An 18,810-nucleotide genomic window follows, 5' to 3' on the forward strand; every position below is an offset into this window, starting at 1 on the left:
TGTGCATTTTCGTAATTATATTAAGCATTTCATTTTGTATAATAAATATTCTATGATTAGACCACTTTACTGAATGATTAATATACTCTTATACCAAAGTTACACATTTGGATTTTAATTCTGTTTAATTCACATCTTACTCTTATTGGGTGTGGTGGGAGAGCTGTGAATGAAAATATTTTGGTCCAGGAGACTATGAAAGTGCCTTTCATTGTCAATAATTCTGCCTTGCCCAGAGGAAATATTTTTGTTTTGTCTTTTCCTTGTATACACAATTTCTGTATTGCCAGTTGTTAGAATGAGGCTTAAGCTAACACTGAATTGGGGCAGGGGGTGAACTTTCTCAGGCTTGGATTTCTGGCTAGGATTCAGTCAAACTTTCTGTCATGTTCTGCTGCTGCTGGTACTCAAATTGATAGAATACATGATTAAAAAAAAAATAAGCAACATAGACACCATCTCTGTAGCAGCAGGGCAAGCATTTGAGATACTCAGAACCAAGTTGGAGACCCTGTCCCAGTGAATCCTGTACTATTTGCAAAGTACAAGTGCTCATTCAGTAGAGAACCTTCCTATAATTGGTAAAAAAATTAATAGTTTAGCTATGGTGGCAGGACAGGAAAAGTGCTGCTCTTAATTTTGAGGGTGTTGGAGTGCATATGCATATGTTTGTGTATATTTGAAGGAAAAAAGTTGCTGCTGAAATGGAGGTACCTTCTTTAGGTTGTTCAATAAAGACTTAATTTGACTGTGAGGAGGTATTTTTAACACTGGTACATTGTATTAGCACCTGGGAACTGCTGACTCTTCTAAGTGTAAAATCTTGGCTTTCAGGAGATGTGAAAAAAAACCAGGGCATATGAGCATCACTGTAGCATGGCAGCTATTAACTGCTCATGGGAGCTTCCAATACTTAAAAAGGAAACAATTTATGTCTGGATTACAGTCCTCAATCACAGTTTCCTTTATGTTTTACATTTTGTTCTTTCTAATAAATAATAAGCCTTCTCATTGGAGTCGTGAAAAAAATAAGCTACACATCATTGATTACATGAAATTTCCACATACTTTGCTGATCAAGAAAATTTGTTATGTATTTGCCACTCATTGAAGCATGAATTCTTGCATTCATATTAGGGAATTTGAGCTCACAGTTACTATCTTGCCTGTTCAGCCTAGAGAGTTCTTAGATATTTTTGTATTTGCATGGCAGAAGGTGTAAAATAATCAGTTCATTTAGCATTGCATGTTAAGTTTGGGTTTATTTCTGCTTGGGTTTTGTTTTGGTGTTGATGAGGGGTTTTTTGTGGGTTTTTTTTGTTGTTGTTTGTTGTTGTTTTTTTTTAAATTGTGAACCATCTAAGACTTCTTTAGAAAACTGCTGAGGAAATGCAATGCTTGTTCTTATACTCATTCATTTTCAATGAATGCACAACTAATGTTTTGAAATCCAGGGTAGCTTTGTATTAGAAACCCTTCTAAGTGGTTTTGGAAAGTGGTAAAACAATCTGCAAGCAAACACGTTTTCAAGTGGTGCTCATCATTTCTAGCTGGTTGAACTTCTTTCAGTGTCAGGTAAAGACTGCGAAGCATTCACGGTACAATTGATTCATACAAGGTTTAGTGTTTCCTAAATAAACTAGATTTGTTACTCTGTATATTCTCAGGACAGCTATCCTAGGCATAAAATTCACAGTGCATTAACACAGTAGGTGCCCCAGAGTTACCCCAGGGAGCAGCATGGTGGGAAGGTAGTTACTGTTCCTGGAGCAGATGATGTGACCTGCTAAAGCAGCAGCACCTTCTTCCCAGGTGTAACCAGGTGCTTTATGGGCATGCAGGCTGTGTGTGGGTTATAGGTAAGGAGTGGGTCCCCAGTGCCGGCAGAGTGCCATGGATCGGTCTCCATCTTGCTGCTGGGGCATAAACGTGTTGGCGTGGCAGTGCATGTGGCTTGTGTGCTGTAAATTGGATGCTCTAGGTTTACAGGCTTTAGGAATGATCCTGTTACGTGAGTCTTGTCCCAAAGGAGGCCTTTCTGTTTCTCAGATCCATCTCAAACAACTGCATCATGCTGATACCTAATGTGTTTTATACTGTTCAGTGAAAAACATAACGTTGGAGACCTCTTGACCTCGTAAGGAGGAGTCAGTAGATAGATATGTTACTGCGGACGGAAGCCTCTGAGAGCATAGAGGAGCTTATGGGGAATTTACGCAAGATGACTTAACCAACAGGTTGCTGCTTTTTTGTAGGGCTTGGGGTTTTATTTTTTCTCTTGGATTAATTTTCTGCCAGATTAGAGAGCTGTGTCATTTTATATAAAGGCTTGGCAGGTTCCAGATCTAATGTGGTGAAAATGGGGGGAACAGCAGGCTGGATGTGGGGAAAGAAAAATAGGACACCTTTATTTCAGTAACCTTTCTTTAGCCATGAGGCAGATGAAAAGATGACCAGAGGGATGTTCCTTTGTACATGCTTTTGTAAAGTAGCTTCCTAGACAGAAACCTATTCGAGAGGTTTGTAAATACCTCTCAAGCAAAGCCAGGAGGGAGAGCTTTGTTGACTATGTAGCCTTGCATTGTGACTTGAAGGCTAATGAACTTGAGTTGTTTCAGACTGCATAAGGTCAGGTGAGGCCTGATTTCCTAAAGCAATTAATGCCCACTGTGCTACTGAAGTCAGTTTGGCTTGTGTTGTTACATTATGGGAGTGGTTTTGGTCAAATACACTATGTTATGACAACATGCCTGTATGTTTGCTAGTTCTGAACCCAGACGGGAGAAGCTCCTATTTATAGGGTTTTTTTAAGAAAAAAAAAAAGGTACAACATTCTTGGAATGCAATGAGTTTACTCCACAGGACGGTTGTGTGATAATTATTGCTCATTACATTATAATGAGCACTTGCTCTATTCATTGCGGAGCTTATTATATTTTAATGAGTGTTGTGACTCCCCTACAGAGCAAAACTCAAGAATGTCCCTGTGCACGTGTCTCATTTAAATGGATGTGTTGCACGTTTTGGGACTTGTGTGCATGTACTTATTTGAACATGTAGCTGTAATTTTGCTTTTAGATATAGGGTATTACTTTCCTTAACTTTGCAGAAATCCACAAACGTGAATGCTTCTATACTTAGCATTCATATTTCATACCAGGTGAAAGATGAGTGGTTTTATTAAAAGGCTTTTGTATTAAAGGACAGCTTGTAAATATTGCTCAGGACTTCAATGTATTCATTAAAATAAAAGCTTGTGAATTAATGTGATTTGGTATACGACCCGCTCCAAACCTACAGCTTTCAGATTCAGGTTTATATTTTTAGAAAAAAACATTAATTAACATTTAAGTTTATGGCATCTGTAAACTAAATAAAGGAACTTATAATAGAATTGGCTTTTGTCCTCTGAGGTCATCGACATTCTGGCATCACTGTATTCAGGAAAAGGAGAACCAGAAACTGAATGCCATACAGATTGATTTGTCTACAAGGTCTTCAGCCTGCCAGTCTGTGTAGTCAATCTTTGTAGATTGCTGGTGATCTTGCTGTGACACCAAAGCTTTTGATAACAACATTCCTGTAATGTCCACATACAGTGTTAGCCCTAAAGGGAAACACTTTGCTCTTCTCTATCATCTCCTGATGTTGCCACAGAAGCAGCTTCAAAATGAGGCAGACTGTATGAAAAATAGTGTTCTATCAACATTCAGACTTAAAAACATGAACTGATTTTCCAACGTGGCAAAGTTGTTTATCCTTTGTGAAACCTGAAGGCCACCTTCATTTTCTTATTTTAAAACCCACAGTATTAGTACATTCAAACTGATAGATGGATCTTTTATCAAACCGTACTTTTATTTTCTGTACTCTTCCTCTACTGTGTCACTTTTATTTGAACATCTTTTACCATCCACAGAGACTTGCAAGAAGGAATTACTGAATTTATGAGTGCAGAGCAATTATTTATTGGCTGCTACAAACAGTAGGTAGGTAAGGTTAGCCTGCTGCTGGACAGAACATTATAATGCCAGCTAACTGGAATGTGGATTCCTGCTGAGTCCCTGCACACCAGTTTCCACTCAGGTGGGGAACTGTGAGTCTTCATTGCTGCTGAGGATGGGGCAATTGTTGTTTTTGCTTAGGTTTTGTCTTCCCAGCACCCCACTATTTTTTCTCATGTCTTTAAACTTTTTCATGATATTTTATACTTTTTCATTACTTTTTTGTTACTGCCCACTCTATATCTTCACTTCTATCTTTATTTTACCTGTAGCTGCATTAAAGGTCTGAGTTCTTTGCTCCATTTTGATGGAGTCTTCAATATACCTGACGCTAGAGAACATTATATCTGGAACAAAGATGGACTTTGATTAGTTGCAGAAACAAAGAACTTTAAATGGATAGTTTGAATCCAGTTTGGCCCCATTCCTGCTGTAACTGTGAACATATCTTGTCTGCAGAAAATGTTAGGTTATGGACTGCACATAATGACTGACCTTTTAAACTCCTGTCTCCCATATATCTCAAGCCAATGAAAGGGAGTCTCGTATACCTCATGTGCAATTCTGCTGAGTAATTTTAGCAATTGATTAAAAAAAGCAGAAAGGAAAGGATAAAAGAGATGAAGTGAAGAATTCAATAAAGAAGTAAAAGTATGTAATTTAAGAAAAAGATTGAAACCTTTTTTTGGATATGATACAATAAAAGAAGGGCATGACTAAACCTGTTTTTTTGCTCCTCTTGAAGTATTGTTCCAGATTATTGTAGTAAAGGTGTCAATTAGAGTCAGCTCTTTTATGCCTCATCTTTTTCTTTTCACAAGAAGATGTAGTTAGTTTTATAGGTTGCTACATTATGAAGTTGTTTGGCTTTCTTGTATTTTTGGGGTTTTTTTTTTGGGGGGTGGGGGTGGTAGTGGTTCCCCCCACTCTCACCCCCTGCCGAAGCTATTTATGCAGTAGATGTCTTACTCCTAAAGAGGATTACAGGCTTAGACCAAATAATTAGTGTTTATAATTCCTTTTTAGGATATTATGAGCAATATACTAGATATCAAGAATTATACCTATCTTCTGCTTAATTTTGTCTCACCAGGGCAAAATATATTTGCATACTGAGTTGGATCCCAACCTTGAGATGTGTTGAGATCCTCAGCCAAGGGCCTCAGCATTTTATTTGCACTCCTGCTCAACAGCACAGAAAGAACTTTTGCAATGGAGATGGCTTCTTTTGGGATTAACCTTCCCATTGTACCAACCAAGGGGCTTCCCCACAGGTACCATCATTATTTCATGGTGAATAAAATGCACAAAAAACTTGTATTCAGGAAGCAGGTCTTTGCAGCAGGGTTGACACCAGGGCTTACTCAAGAAGCCTGATTCAGACATCTACATCTCTTTTTTTTTTTTTGGTTATTGGATACCACTGTTGTCCCATCTGCAACAGCTGTAATAGTAGTGTTGGAATTGCCTTTACAGACTTAGGAAACTATTCTTACATCCACTTGCTTGCCTCTGCCTTTTTTATGATAAGGTTTCTTCTTGCTATAAGGACTAAATGAATTCTACATTTCAACTCTTTGCATAAATTGAGGGAAAGAGCCCTACTAACCAGACTAATTTTTCAACACTTGAAAGATGCTAAGTGGAAGACATCAATCTTTTGTACAGTATGTTACAGTTGACAGTTATCAGTTTTTTGGTTTGTTCATTGAGTGTTTTTTTCTTTCTTTTTTCCTTTTCAGCTTGCTTTAAAATGACTGGTTTGTTTATACCTGTTGTGTTCTCATGTAGATATTTCTTTGTCTCTGTTCCTTAGTGCATAAACACATCCTTTCATTTTTATTAGGTTTCTCTGCAAGGTGTAAATAACTATAACAAATACACCATTCCTGTGTGAGGCGTCTCAAAAATATTGTTATTGAGTAGATTCCCAAAGGCCCTGTAAGACTGGCATCTTAACGTTTATTCAGTCTGATCCTCTACAGTTTGCACTTTTTCTGTTTGAAAGACCACATAATTCTCCACTGCCTAAAGGCATGAGAGATTCTTTTTTCTCACAAGCAAAATGAATAGGTATTTTCAGCTACCTCCATTTTGTTTAAAGTTTGTCTTTGAAAGCTTAGCATGATGAATTTGAGATTTCCTTTCAGGCACATACCTATTTCTTTCCATTACTTATATTTTAAGGTTATACTTCTCAATCCTCATTGCTCAAGTGCAGTAGAGGATTATTGAACTTGTCTTTGTCAGGGAGCTCTGACAGACTGCAGTACTACTTTTCCTTTTGAAGACCTTTTTATACATAAAGTGGCTTGTGGTATCTTTGATGTTGCCTAATTGGAATCTGAGAAGTGAAAAAATAAATAACTGAATGAATAGGTGAGCTGTGTGCCTAAGGTTGTACATAATCTTATTTTGCTTTCAATCATCCTCCTATTCTTACACCTTGCGGCCAGGTAACCCTCTAATACTATTGCTTTATTTATCCCTATCACCTGTTTCTGGGTTTGAGTCTCTCAATTATCTGTCTCTCACAGCTTGAACAGAAGCTCCTGAATTTGCATTTGTCTTTATGCTCCCTCAGAACCTTGCTTGAATAACTGGCCTCTTTTTTAATGGGTTGCCTTTCTTGAACAGCTGTTTTTCATCCTGTCTCACCTACTTGTCTCACCTAGTTTAGGCTTAAGTTTCTTAGGACAGGACAATCTGTCTTAAAACTTGGTACAGATGCTGTTCACACAGGCAGCTCAGCAGAAGTCATGCTCCTGGTGTGGCATTACCCAGCGCAGCGCTAGGGCCCAGCTGCCAGCAGTCCTGCTGGAAAGGACACGGGGATCTGGTGGGCACCAAATTACGGGTGAGGCATGCACCCCTGCAGCAGGGGAGGCTTCCTGGTGGCCAGGTACAGCTGGCAGGCTGGGGCAGGGAATTCTTCTCTTTCATTGCAGTGGGATAGCTGTGCCCAGGTTACAGTGCTCCAAAACACGAAGGAGGTCAGGAAAATGCAGAGTGGTGAGTGGGCGGCAACTGAGGTGCTAGAGGATTTGTTTTGCCAGGAGTCAAGAGAGAAGGCACGGCAGGGAGCTGGTTGTAGGAGCAGTAAAGGAGCCAGAGCCAGGCTGTGTTGGGAGGCGCACAGCAAAAGGGCAGGGGACAGTGGCCATAAGTGGCAATGAAGGAAACTCACATTGGGTATAAAGAGGCAGCTTTTCACAGGCAGTGAGGTTAAGCAGCAGTACAGGTTGCTTAGAGAGGGACCTCCATCCCTGCAGGTTTTTAAAACTTGTCTGGACAAGGCCGTAAAGGAACTCAGCCTAACCTGGAAGTTAGCTCTGCCCTCAGGAGTCTGGACTAGATGATCTCCAAAAGTTCCTTTCAACCTACATTTTTTTTGTTTTTATTGTCCAGTCTGAAGTGCTATTTGCAGTGTTTACTGTTTGCTATTAAAACCACAAAACCCCCACTTTAAAAATAAATGTTAAATGTGCTGTGAAGCTATGTGGCAATTTCACAGGGATCACATCCAATTCCAAGTCTTTTGCAGTACACTTCTTTAGTAGTCTTGACATGGGAATGTATTGCATCTATTAAGTGCTTATTTTTAGTCACCTTGGATGTGAATGTTCTCTCCAGACTTCAGTAACTGGAGAAACTAGATTAGAGGATTAGATAGACTCACTTTTGGAGGATACATTTTACTTCCACTGATTATGAAGCCATGTTCCCTTCTTCCAGAAACATATTTTTGTGGAGAGTTAAGAGTGTATGTGGAGAGGTAAGAGCATTAGTGCATGGAAAAATTCAAGACTTGGAGCCACAGGAAGGTTAAGTCAGGCTTGCTTGTCATAATGGCAAGAGCAAATTGATTTATAGAGTTGGATGTCTTTAAGGCCTAAGGAGAAGATGAACCTGTGAAGATGAAGCAATTGTTTATGTCATCTTGGGGTAAGGTACAGAAAATAGAGTCTGATTACTAGAGGGACCAAAGATTTCTTTGGCACTGGGGTAGTATGTGAAGGAAAGAAGTTGAAGCCCCATGAAGGAAAATGACTCAGATGGACAACAGTGTGTTCTAGAAATTAATGATGAAAAAAAGCTTCTTTGTGTGCTTAAATTATTACCCTAATTTGTAAGATAGCCCTCTTATTTAGTAGGGCAGAATTTGAAGTCATTCTTCTGATTTGTCTGAGTTTAGAGTATTCTTTTTCCCCTCGAGCGGCATGCCACTACAATTTAGTACGTTGATTTACAGCATGGCCTGGCACAAAATACTGGTGTGTAGTGCTTTTCTCAGTGAGTGGGGCTCTACCTGGCATTAAGCAGAAGGGAGCACCAACTGTCCTGCAGGACTGAGTCTACTGCTTCACTTCTGTGGATGTTTATGGTTTTCCCGATTTCCAATGCAGCTGCATTTGCTATCCTAAGTAAATGCAACGTGTGTAGTGCATCGTGCAACCTTTAGAGAAATCTCAAACAACCGTATTATTTCCCCACCGCCCCAGTATATACTAAATAGCATGGAGAAAAAAGGTCTGTTGCAGATGGAGACAGAAAACAATGTGGACATTGCATTAACCAAGATAACATCTTTTTCATTATTTGTGAGATTTTCCAGGAAGAATAATACCATGTTATATGTTGGTCGGCTCTGAGTTCTTTGGGAGTGTGTTTCTAAAACAAAATTATTTTGGAATTATTTTGCTAAGTTGATTTCATCCTTTAGTTTTAACGTTGTAAGTTTTCTTTATCTGGAATGTGAGACCTATTCTTAGGCAAGGAATGGCTTCGTATCAGCTTAGTCAGATTACTTTCTGTTATGATTTGCATGGACTTCTCTCAAACACTACTGAATGTATCAGCTGGCACCTGATGGAATCATAATTGAGTTCAACTGCCAGCTCTGGCCAGCTACTTCAAAATAATGAAATGTTTTTATTTCTTAGAAGTGGCAAGAATACTGCATCATTTTTGCTGTTGCAGGGTCTCCTAGAAACCGCTCATTTTTTTCTACTTTTTTGAATGAAAAAGGGTAATTTAGATGTTTCTTTCTTCCCAGCATAGAAATCCAATTAGAGTGTGTTCTATCCGGGCAGAAATTGTGAGAGTAGCTACTTCACTCCTACCTTTCTTTCTTTTCCATGGAAGCAGTGTGTCATCTGTTTGAATTAATTACATGTGACCGTGGTGAAAGAAAACATGTCATCATTCTAGTGTTTACTAGAGATTACCTGTCTTTTTTATAATGTGAAGGGTTAAAGATGCCAAGTTAGCATCGCAGTAACATTGCTTTGCAAGTGCCTTTGACATTTCCTTCTGAAATTTATGATCTCCTGTCCAGAACCAGGCCTTAAAACACATCCTAGTCCAGTTACTGAAAAGAGACTAAATTAAAAGAATATTTCCTGTGCTATCTCAGTAAGATTTTTTTTTTTTTTTTTTCATTTCTAGGTGTTGTGAAATGAGCAGAGAATGAATTTTATTTGAAGTAAGCCGAGGAGAAGCACAGCCTTCTGGCTAGAGCACTGGTCTGGAGCTCAAGAAGAAGGTGAATTCATTCTTTTCTTACTCGTTGCAGCAGAGCAATTTTTAGCTTGTGTAGCAGGTAACATTTACTTGCATTTAATGATCAGTTTGGTTAGATACGTATCCGAAGGGGCTGAATTACTGCCTGATTTTTACCACTGGTTCTGTGGGGCTTGGCAACAAGTTGAGCTCTTAGAGATAGGCTTTACATGTACCCAACTCATAAGCTCTGGGGCTGGTTGTTGTGGCCATAAGATGACTGAGGAAGGGGAAGAATCGGGAAGCCCCAAGTAAAAGTATCTGGACTGTCTCCTTAAGGGACCCTACTCACAGCACCTTCTCTCGGTTGAACAGTAAATTTTAAATTCTGCTGGGTTCAGCAGGTGCCTCATATAAGCAGCTTCCTTGTGTGAATGTGGCCAGTCCTGGAATAAGTCTTACCTTTTAAGGATATAGTTTTATCAAATGCTGCTACCTTCCTGTGAGAATTCTCCTAGTTTTATATTTGTATTGGTTTGGGTTATTCAATAAACATTAGATAGCATAGAAATCTGAGGAGTTCTGTTCTCTTCTTTAGTTTCCTAAGGCAGATATTTTTCTTAAAGCCATGGCCAATCTCTAATAGAGTTTACTGTTGTGTCTGTGGTATTCTGCCACTTCTTCCTCTCACTTGTCCTCCAAAACTTTAAGGTTATGGTCTGAAATGCATTCTTGGGTGCCACTGAGCTTGGCGCAACATTACATTCCAAGCCTACCTTAGCTGCTGTTCACCAAATCCCGCCCGAAGTTGCTGTATCCTGCTGTCTGACATAGAATTGCATTGGTAGCCTCTCCTTAACTTGTTGAATAACCTGCATTTAAACCCAAAGTTTAATCTGATACTCAAAGTTTTGGCTGGCGCCAGGACAGGCTATGCATGCAGTTAAGCTAGCGGATAGATGTTAATGAGGAGCAGGGGTAGGTCATGGAAAATAACTTTTTACTTAACTCACTATCAGACAAAAAGATATCTAGTAACAACTGTGTAGTTATAGAAGTGTGAAAAGATGGTGGAAATCTAGCAAAATAGGTCATAGGTTTGACAATAAAAATGTTTTTTTTTCTAGACTTTATTTTTTCCTTCTTGTCCTGCTGTGATTGGCCCCAAATGCAAGATTACCACCACATAACGCTATATTTTTATCTGGTGAGCAAGTAGGCATTGATGCCTCAGTATGTAATTAGATTTTACTTTAAATGCTCAATTTCATCTTAGAGAATTGGGGAACGAACCCTGCTTAATGTGCAGGACTCACTAAAATTAACTCTGAAGATAATGAGCCAGAAATTTTGCTGATTAATGCCTGATGCAGCAATAGTGAAGTCAAAACTATTGCATAGAATGTAACTCAGAAATAGCTTGTGAACATGTGCAGAAATCTTTCTTTGGCATATTTTTTTAATTCCTTCAAGTATTTCCTAGTACTTGAAGGTCTCCGTCATGGCTGTCAAAAGTCATGATTGGGCTTGCAGGTAGTGCAGCTGACATAATGTCCATTGAGTCTAAAGATATATTTTTTCTTTCCTTTAAAAACTTATAGCCAAATGTTACCCTGGAAGTTTTGAGGCATTGATCATGGTTGTTTCCAGTACTGTTGTAGCGGCAATATGGTTAAATGCTCTTTGGCATACCTCTCAGAAATGCAGAATTACATGGGAAGATTAAAAAAAAAAAGAGTATAAATCTATATGGATATATGTTTGTGTGTGTCTGTGGTTATCTGTGCTCGTATGAAGGCTTACTTTCTGGTAAGCACCCACAAAAAAATATACATGTGTAAAGACACAGGTGCTGCACTGTCTGTGTCTCACCACAGTATTATTTTTTTAACATTAATATAATAGCCCTTTTAAATTACAGTTATTTATTTAGTGCTTGCATTTACTGTATATTGTATGTATACAGTGTATATACATATTACTGTATACAACATATATATAAGGTATATTTACTGTAGGGGAATACTAAGATTGTATATATAGTTCCCATGTTCTAATGGGCCTAGAGCTGACTCATTAAACAATGAAACAGAGGTGTTTTTGTAGCTAGATGTACCAGTCTAATTATTAAGGGAAAAAAATGTTTACGGCCTGCAGAGTGCACTTTCGAGAGACTGTTCCATTTTCATTTGTTTTCTCAGTAGATTTTGATAACTGTTTGGAGCTGATAAAATCGTAGATTTCTTTCCTGGATCAGATCAGTTTTGTGCCTTAGCAACAGCACTTCTTATTTTTGACCTTAGTTAACAGTTTTTCAGAACACAAATATTTTGCAGTCAGTGTAATCACAGGAAGTTTAATATACAGATCAACTTTCCTTTTAATATACAGATCAAGTTTCCTAACAGAGAACTTAAAGACAGAAAATCTTAGAGTTACTGACCATGCTTGTCTAGTGTTACAGCCTTATAGAAAATCATAGAGGGAAGAAGATGTAAGCATCGATCTCTACTTTAACAGATTCTTAACTTTATGTAGTGTGACTGATTCTGTTCCAGTGGTGGGACAAGTTGTTCTGTAATGCTGGGCATCCAGATAAACCTGCAGAGAATGGATATTGGGTAACCTACCGGGCAGTAAGTCACAAAGGCTGAAAGAGCATCTAAGACCCAATGTTGTAGCTTCTTTCCTTACAATATATGTGATGTATTTGACATGATACAGGAAGGTTCAGTTCTTAGATCTATAAAAGTACCCAGAAAGCATGACGAAGATAAAAGGCACGCAAAGTAGAAGGTCATATTTTCTTCTCAGATGGATGGTTCTTGGGCTGTTGGTGTTTTAGCAACTAAAACTTGTGGAAAAATATTTTTGTGAAAATCTTTGATTTTTTGGCCAAGGATATCCTTTTGTTATTATATCTTTAGAAGAAAGATTATTTTTTTCTACTTTTCTATTATCACAGAACCTGAAGTGGCTGATTACTATTGTAGGCTAACCTTGTCTAACAGGGTAACATCTAAAGAGATGAAACAATGCTTAAAGTAATGCCAAAGACTGAAAATGTCAAGATGTCAAAAATGTCTTTGGATAGGTTAAAAGTTATTTTCAAGAGTGCATAAGTGAAAGGGAAAGAAGTTAGGTCTGTTAGGCCTCACTCCAAAATACAGTTTGGCTGTGAAAACTAACATTCCTCCACAATGAACAGTTTTTTTTCTGAGAAATACAAGTAATGATACAGCAAGAGCATAAAGCAAGTCAACTGGCTGTAGTTCAGATTTAGCCTTGTTGTGAACAGGTTAAGCATTTTTTCTTTTACAAGTGCATTGTTTTGTAAATTTGTAAGGTTACTTTTAATGATACTGTGTTTTTGTGGTTTTGTTTTTATTTAAAAATGCAAAACCAAAAAAAGGAACTGGATTTGCTGAGCATGTTACCACTAGTGAGCATGTTACCACAAGCAGGGATTTCTAGCACGCTGGAGTTTGTAAAGGTAAAAGACTTCACGTAGACTAGTTTCAGAGCTTGCATGAAAACATTAGCAGAGGAAAAAAAAAGTCTTCCAGTGGTCATTAAGAGGATGCTTGCATATGTGCAAAACACTCAAAAACATGCAGTAATATTCAGGACATCAAAATAACATTTTACATTTCTGTAGAAGCCTTGAATGCTTAACAAATATCAAATTCCTCATTCGTCTTTTCTTAGTCAAAGTGGGCAAGAAGAAGGAATGGAATTCATTATAGTAGGGCTTAGGTTATACGGGGTGCAGTTCAGTATTCCTGGGAAGCGGGATATTTTGAAGAAAAAAAAAAAGTCTTGATTAATGTTAGCATTGAAGAAAATTCAAACTCCCCAAATTCCTGAAATCTTATGCTGTGTGAGAAGCAAAAAAATGAAGTATGTCTCAAAATCTGAAAGTAACTAATACCCTAAAAAATATTTACTGTTTAGGTCTTTAATCCAGTATGTATCAGTAACAGCAATGAAGCAATCAGAGGAAGAAAAGGAGGAAAATGAACCTCAGTGGATAATCTCACTGCACAAAAGCAATTTAATACATGGAATAATTGTTTCGGTGGTAATTAAACTCAGTAATTATCTCAGGATTTGGATGCAGTATATTTATATATATATGGTTTATTTTGTTTTAATCCTAAGTGCAAAAATAACCTATAACATAGGGAATAAACTTTTGGCATGACATTGTAGTATTTTAGCTAAATTTTGCAGTAGGCCTTAAGACCTGGTATGCAAAGCTTTTCCAGGGAAAAGAAAAATGTGCAGCTTCCTTATAACTGTATGAAACACTTGTATTTTTTTTTTTTTTAAGTAAGTAAAAAAAGAAACAAAACCCCCAAAGCACCTTTTGATTGTCTTAAAAAAACCTGAAAGGAATTAGGATTTTTTATTGATGATGAATGACCTGCTTACTTATTTAGCTATTACAGGGATAATTCTTCAATTACAAATCTTTTCCTTTATTGTGATGGTTGGTTAGACCAATGAATGGTTACAAATGTAGAAAGAATCAAGAACTGGGAGATTTAGCCCATCTGCATGATTAGTTTTTTCAAATGTTGTCAAGTTATATTTTCAAGTAATTAACATGCACCACTGGCTTTAAGGTTCACAAAATTTCTCATTAAGATAGTAAATAGGGGTCATTTTTGTTCTAAATGTGTTAGATATTTCTAAATAAGTGATTTTACCTCATATTCTACAATACAACGTCTTGATTTGCAAGTCAGAGGTGCATTTTATTTCATAATTATATAGTCAAAAGATCTTAGCTTATGGTTTAATAAGAGTCACTTATGAATGATGTTGGCTGTGGACATTCTTATCAATTATTTCCATTTTATGAAAGGAAGGAAACAACTGACAGATATAAAGACTACTGTATTTCGGATGAGCCTGAGTGACAGGCAGCAGCACCTAGCTCAGCACTCTCAGCTGTTATTGTCACGCTGCTGTGGTCTAATTCAGTAGCATATGTCAACACTTCCGTAATTTATCCAGTGTTTGTTTGTTGTATTGATTTGCTCCATCACATAAATGAACAGAATATGGAAAGAAAAACAGTCAACATTTATACAATGAGGTTATTCAGGTGTTTGATACGTACTACTGTGAATTGCCATGGTTTATCATGTTTCCTACCTCTTTGCTTGAATGTAAGTCATAAATAAGGTTCTTTTGTGTTACATGCTGCCAGAGAAAGGACATTTCAAATTGCACCTAACCCTCATTTTTGAATAGTGACAAGCATTTTATATCATGAGATGATTTACTATTTGATGTTTGGAAAGGATGTCTACCTAAATTCAATCTGTTGCCTTTTAACCACTTACATGGTTTGCTAGTACTGTCTTACCTAACCTGTAAAACAAACGCCTGATTCACAGTTGACTACATCTTCTCAAAAATGCCATGATGTTAATCTGTCTAAAACCTGTGCTCTTTAAAATGTTGCAAGTACTATATTTTTGGTTTTAGATTTCATGGGTACTTGAACTGCTAGATGTTTTTACATTTTTAGTCCATCTTACAATAAAAAAGTATCTTTTAATGTACAAACTAAGATATTAATTTTGTGCTTTGAGGCCAATTTGTGCAAAATTATGCACTCTGTTAACATTTGTATACACTTGTTTATCTGTTTTGGCTTCTGAGGCTTACTTTAGTATACCTTAAATCTTTTCTTTTTTATTACAATTAGTAATACAATTCTCCTCATTGCCTATTTTTCTTACATGTTGTCAGCAAGGTCTTTTAAGGATTAGGATGGCAGACATGCAAAGTGCATAGATTTTTCTCAGCCCCATTGATTGCCAGTGCTGAGGAACAATCTAGTCTGTGTATATGGGATATATTTCCCATATATATAAAGCATATCTTTTTTTAGTGAATAGCATATGGAAAGGTGTTGACATTCCATGTCATCCTTTATCTGTTTTTACCACAAAATGGTGTCTGAGATACAGTGTTTCTGTACAAATTAAAGGACAGAAAATATGCACATAACTTGTACTACTCCAGTAACGCAGCCAGTGTCCATTTGTGGAAGTATGACTATAAGTGGTAACTTAAGCAAGTTGTCTGTTTTACTTGATTAATTTATTTTCTTCCCCCCAAGAGGAAAAACTGGTCAGCTTTGAAGTGACTTTGTAATAAAACTGTAGCAACTTAAAGCTTTTATTGTAGATTCACATGCTTAAAATGTTAGTCGTGGCAATGGTGTGGAATTTTCTTGTCCCTCCTGTCTAGTAAAACTGTGATTGAAAATGAGCGTGTTGATGATCAGGAACGTCTGGGACGTGTGGATTTATCCAGTTCAACACTATAATAAAATTTGCGAGGAATTCTGAGTCGACTTCTGAACCTCTTGGCTGGTTTTGCTTGGTACAGTGGTAACAGAAAGTGTTAGGTTATGTCAGCCACTGCACGGAATTTCATGCATGGCAATGTTGATTTACAGAGACGTATTTATGCTAAAAAGAATGTTTGTTTAGTCATAAAATATCTCAGACATATCCAGCCACAATTCTCACCATCTTCGCTACTCACCCATTTCATTTCATATATTATTTTCTTTTGTTGTATCGCTTACCCTTACTGCGCAAACTTTAAATCAGACTTTATATTCACCTGATAAAAATGCAGTCTGGTTCTTCCTGTAGAGAAGTAGAAGAAAAGCCGCAAGTGTGAGCCTGACATCTAGGAAATGGGATAATATACAGGGAGAATTTTTAAGTCAAACTCTCAAATGTACAGGTTCCTTTAGGCTGTAGGCTTTAGTTTTCCTTGGGAATGTTTTTCCTCTGAAGAGTTAGGCTGATCAGAATGATTGTTCCTTTCCTGTTGGGCTGGGATAGTATTTATCAGTCTCAGTGCAACTGTTCCATAATGTATAACAGGCTAGTTATATCAAAGGCATAAGCTAATTAATTACCTAGAGCTTACTGTGAGGAGCTGTTGTTCATGTTTTCTTTATCTGTGGTACAGTTGAGTATTGTGCAGAAATACACTTCTAAAACCTTATCTGTGAGGCTTGAAAGACTTCTGACATAAGCCAACAAAGCTCAGAGAAATCTCACCTGGATTCTGATAACACTGAAGAAATGTTAAGATTTTCTTTTCTCTTTTACTGTACTGTATATTCCTAAACATTTGATCATTATTGCTTAAAGCTCTTTAGAGGTATGGTATGGAAAGAAGAAATTTCAGATACAGTGTAAAAACTTGCATTAATACTCTCATAGGCAGATGGTAAACTAACCAAAAAATGATATTTTAATTTTTTTTTATTTTGCTTTATGGCCATTAATCTTTCATATATTATTTGCATTCTGATACTACAGGCCATTGTTAACGATAATGCATGGGGCTGGGTATTGCACTGATAGAATTAAACATAAAAAGTGTTTGTTGGAATTGCTGTGTCTCATAGTACTTTATACTCTAATGTTAACAGCATTTGTTATTTAAATATAATTAGTTGTGTGATTTTGCATGTGGGGCTGTCTAGAAATACCTTTATGTATATTTAATAGAAGTGATAGAAGACCTTTTAAAAATTACAGAGTCACAGAATTGTGTGGGTTGGAAAGGACCTCTTGAGATCATTTAGTCTGACCTCTCTACACAAGCACGGTCAGCTACAAGGGGTTGCCGAGGACCATATCCATTTGGGTGTTGAGTATTTCCACAGATGAAGACTTTGCAACCTCACTGGGCAACCTGAATACCCACAGTAAAGATGTATTTTTTGGTGTTCTTTTGGAATATTTGAGATCGTGCCTGTTGCCTCTTGTCCTGTCACTGGGCACCACCGAGAAGGGTCTGGTTCCCTCTTATTCATTCTTTGCCTTCAGGTCTTTATACACATTGATAAGACCCCCTCTGAGCCTTCTCTTCTCCAGGCGAAACAGTCCCAGCTCTCACAGCCTTTCCTTTTTGAGAGGTGCTCCAGTCCCTTAATCGTCTTTCTGGCCTTTTGTTGGACTCTCTCCAGTATGTCCATGTCTCTATTGTACCAGGGAGCCCAGAACTGGACCCAATACTCCCGGTGTGGCCTCACCAGTGCTGACTAGAGAGGAGGGATCACCTCCCTCAACGTTACTGGTAACATAGCAGTGACAAAGATGTGACATTACAGGGTTTTATCTTTCCTTTTCCAGTAGGGCTACTTTAAATGTTACCAATCTGGAAATGATTGCACACAGATGTCACCATGTTTTCAAAGTCAAGAGAAATCAATATTTAGGAATTTGAACTCAATCAGTTAATTTTTTTGTGCTGTGGAGCCAATAGCTCAGTAAATATGCTTTAATGGAGTTAAGGAAGAAGATAATTTCTTTTATAAAGCTATGAAAGACACTGCTTAGAATGAATTCATACAAAATTGATAGTAGAATTTTGCACTCTGAGTAAGTTTATAGCTAATTTGATCTCACACCCTCTTAGTACTGAAACTAATGAACTACTTATGGTGTCACTACTCATAAATAGCCGCATTACTGCTAATAAGTTCTCTGAAAACTTGCAACATATCTTTTGTAAAATGACTTCTGAAAAGCCATGTAGTAGCGTCTTGATTAATTTCTGTGTGCCACATTGCATCATTCATTAGCTTTTCTTTTGCAATGAAGACAAAATGCAATCTCAAACTTAAAATTCATTGGCTTCCTGTTGTGGATGATTTAATTTGGTTTTGATATTATTGTCAAAATTCTAGCACACAGCTCAAAAGAGTCAAAATTCAAATTCTTCCGGGTTTGAAAGAAAATTTATGAGTAGGGCAAATCACTAGCAAAGCTGGTGTGGACAACAAATGATTGCTGACAGAATCAGGAGTTACAGAAAATAAAGATGTTTGTCAGCACAATGTGTAAGGGCTTCCTTTTTAGCATGGTGGTAAAGGCATGTTTAAATGTAGGATCAAGGTAAATGGCAGTTTAAATCCTGGAGAATGAAATAATGTTTATGGAGAAATTGTGAGCGTGAAGTAGGACATGAGAGAAAGTTCAGAGGGTTTTATTTGGAAATTCAGCAAATAGATGATGGTTGTTGGACACAGACAGTTACTAAAATGAAAGTTGAATTGTAATGCTGCTCAGTAGAAGAGAAGGAGTAGTGAGAAGGGAAATTTTAGGAGAAAAGAAATGAAAAAGCTACCTTTCCTTGATCTAGCAAGAGCTGGGAGTGAGAGAAGTGTCCTCTGAGAGGGGTGGCCACTTCAGACAGATCTTACAGATCTTTCTAATACTTGGAAGGGAGAATTAGCTGAGGTGATCATGCA

The 18,810-nt window shown here is 37.5% G+C and overlaps 1 protein-coding gene across 7 annotated transcripts in view; it reads left to right on the plus strand.

Moving 5' to 3' along the window:
• Positions 1-18,810, plus strand: part of CDH18 (cadherin 18) — a 337,108-nt gene that overhangs the window by 71,200 nt on the left and 247,098 nt on the right. For all 7 annotated transcript variants that reach the window (XM_056333161.1, XM_056333167.1, XM_056333164.1 and 4 more), the window contains exon 2: positions 9,453-9,549. The gene's annotated coding sequence lies outside the window, so the exon portion shown is untranslated. The remainder of the gene's footprint in view (positions 1-9,452; positions 9,550-18,810) is intronic.

The sequence above is a fragment of the Falco biarmicus genome, chromosome 3, assembly GCF_023638135.1.
Source record: "Falco biarmicus isolate bFalBia1 chromosome 3, bFalBia1.pri, whole genome shotgun sequence".
Lineage (NCBI taxonomy): Eukaryota > Metazoa > Chordata > Aves > Falconiformes > Falconidae > Falco > Falco biarmicus.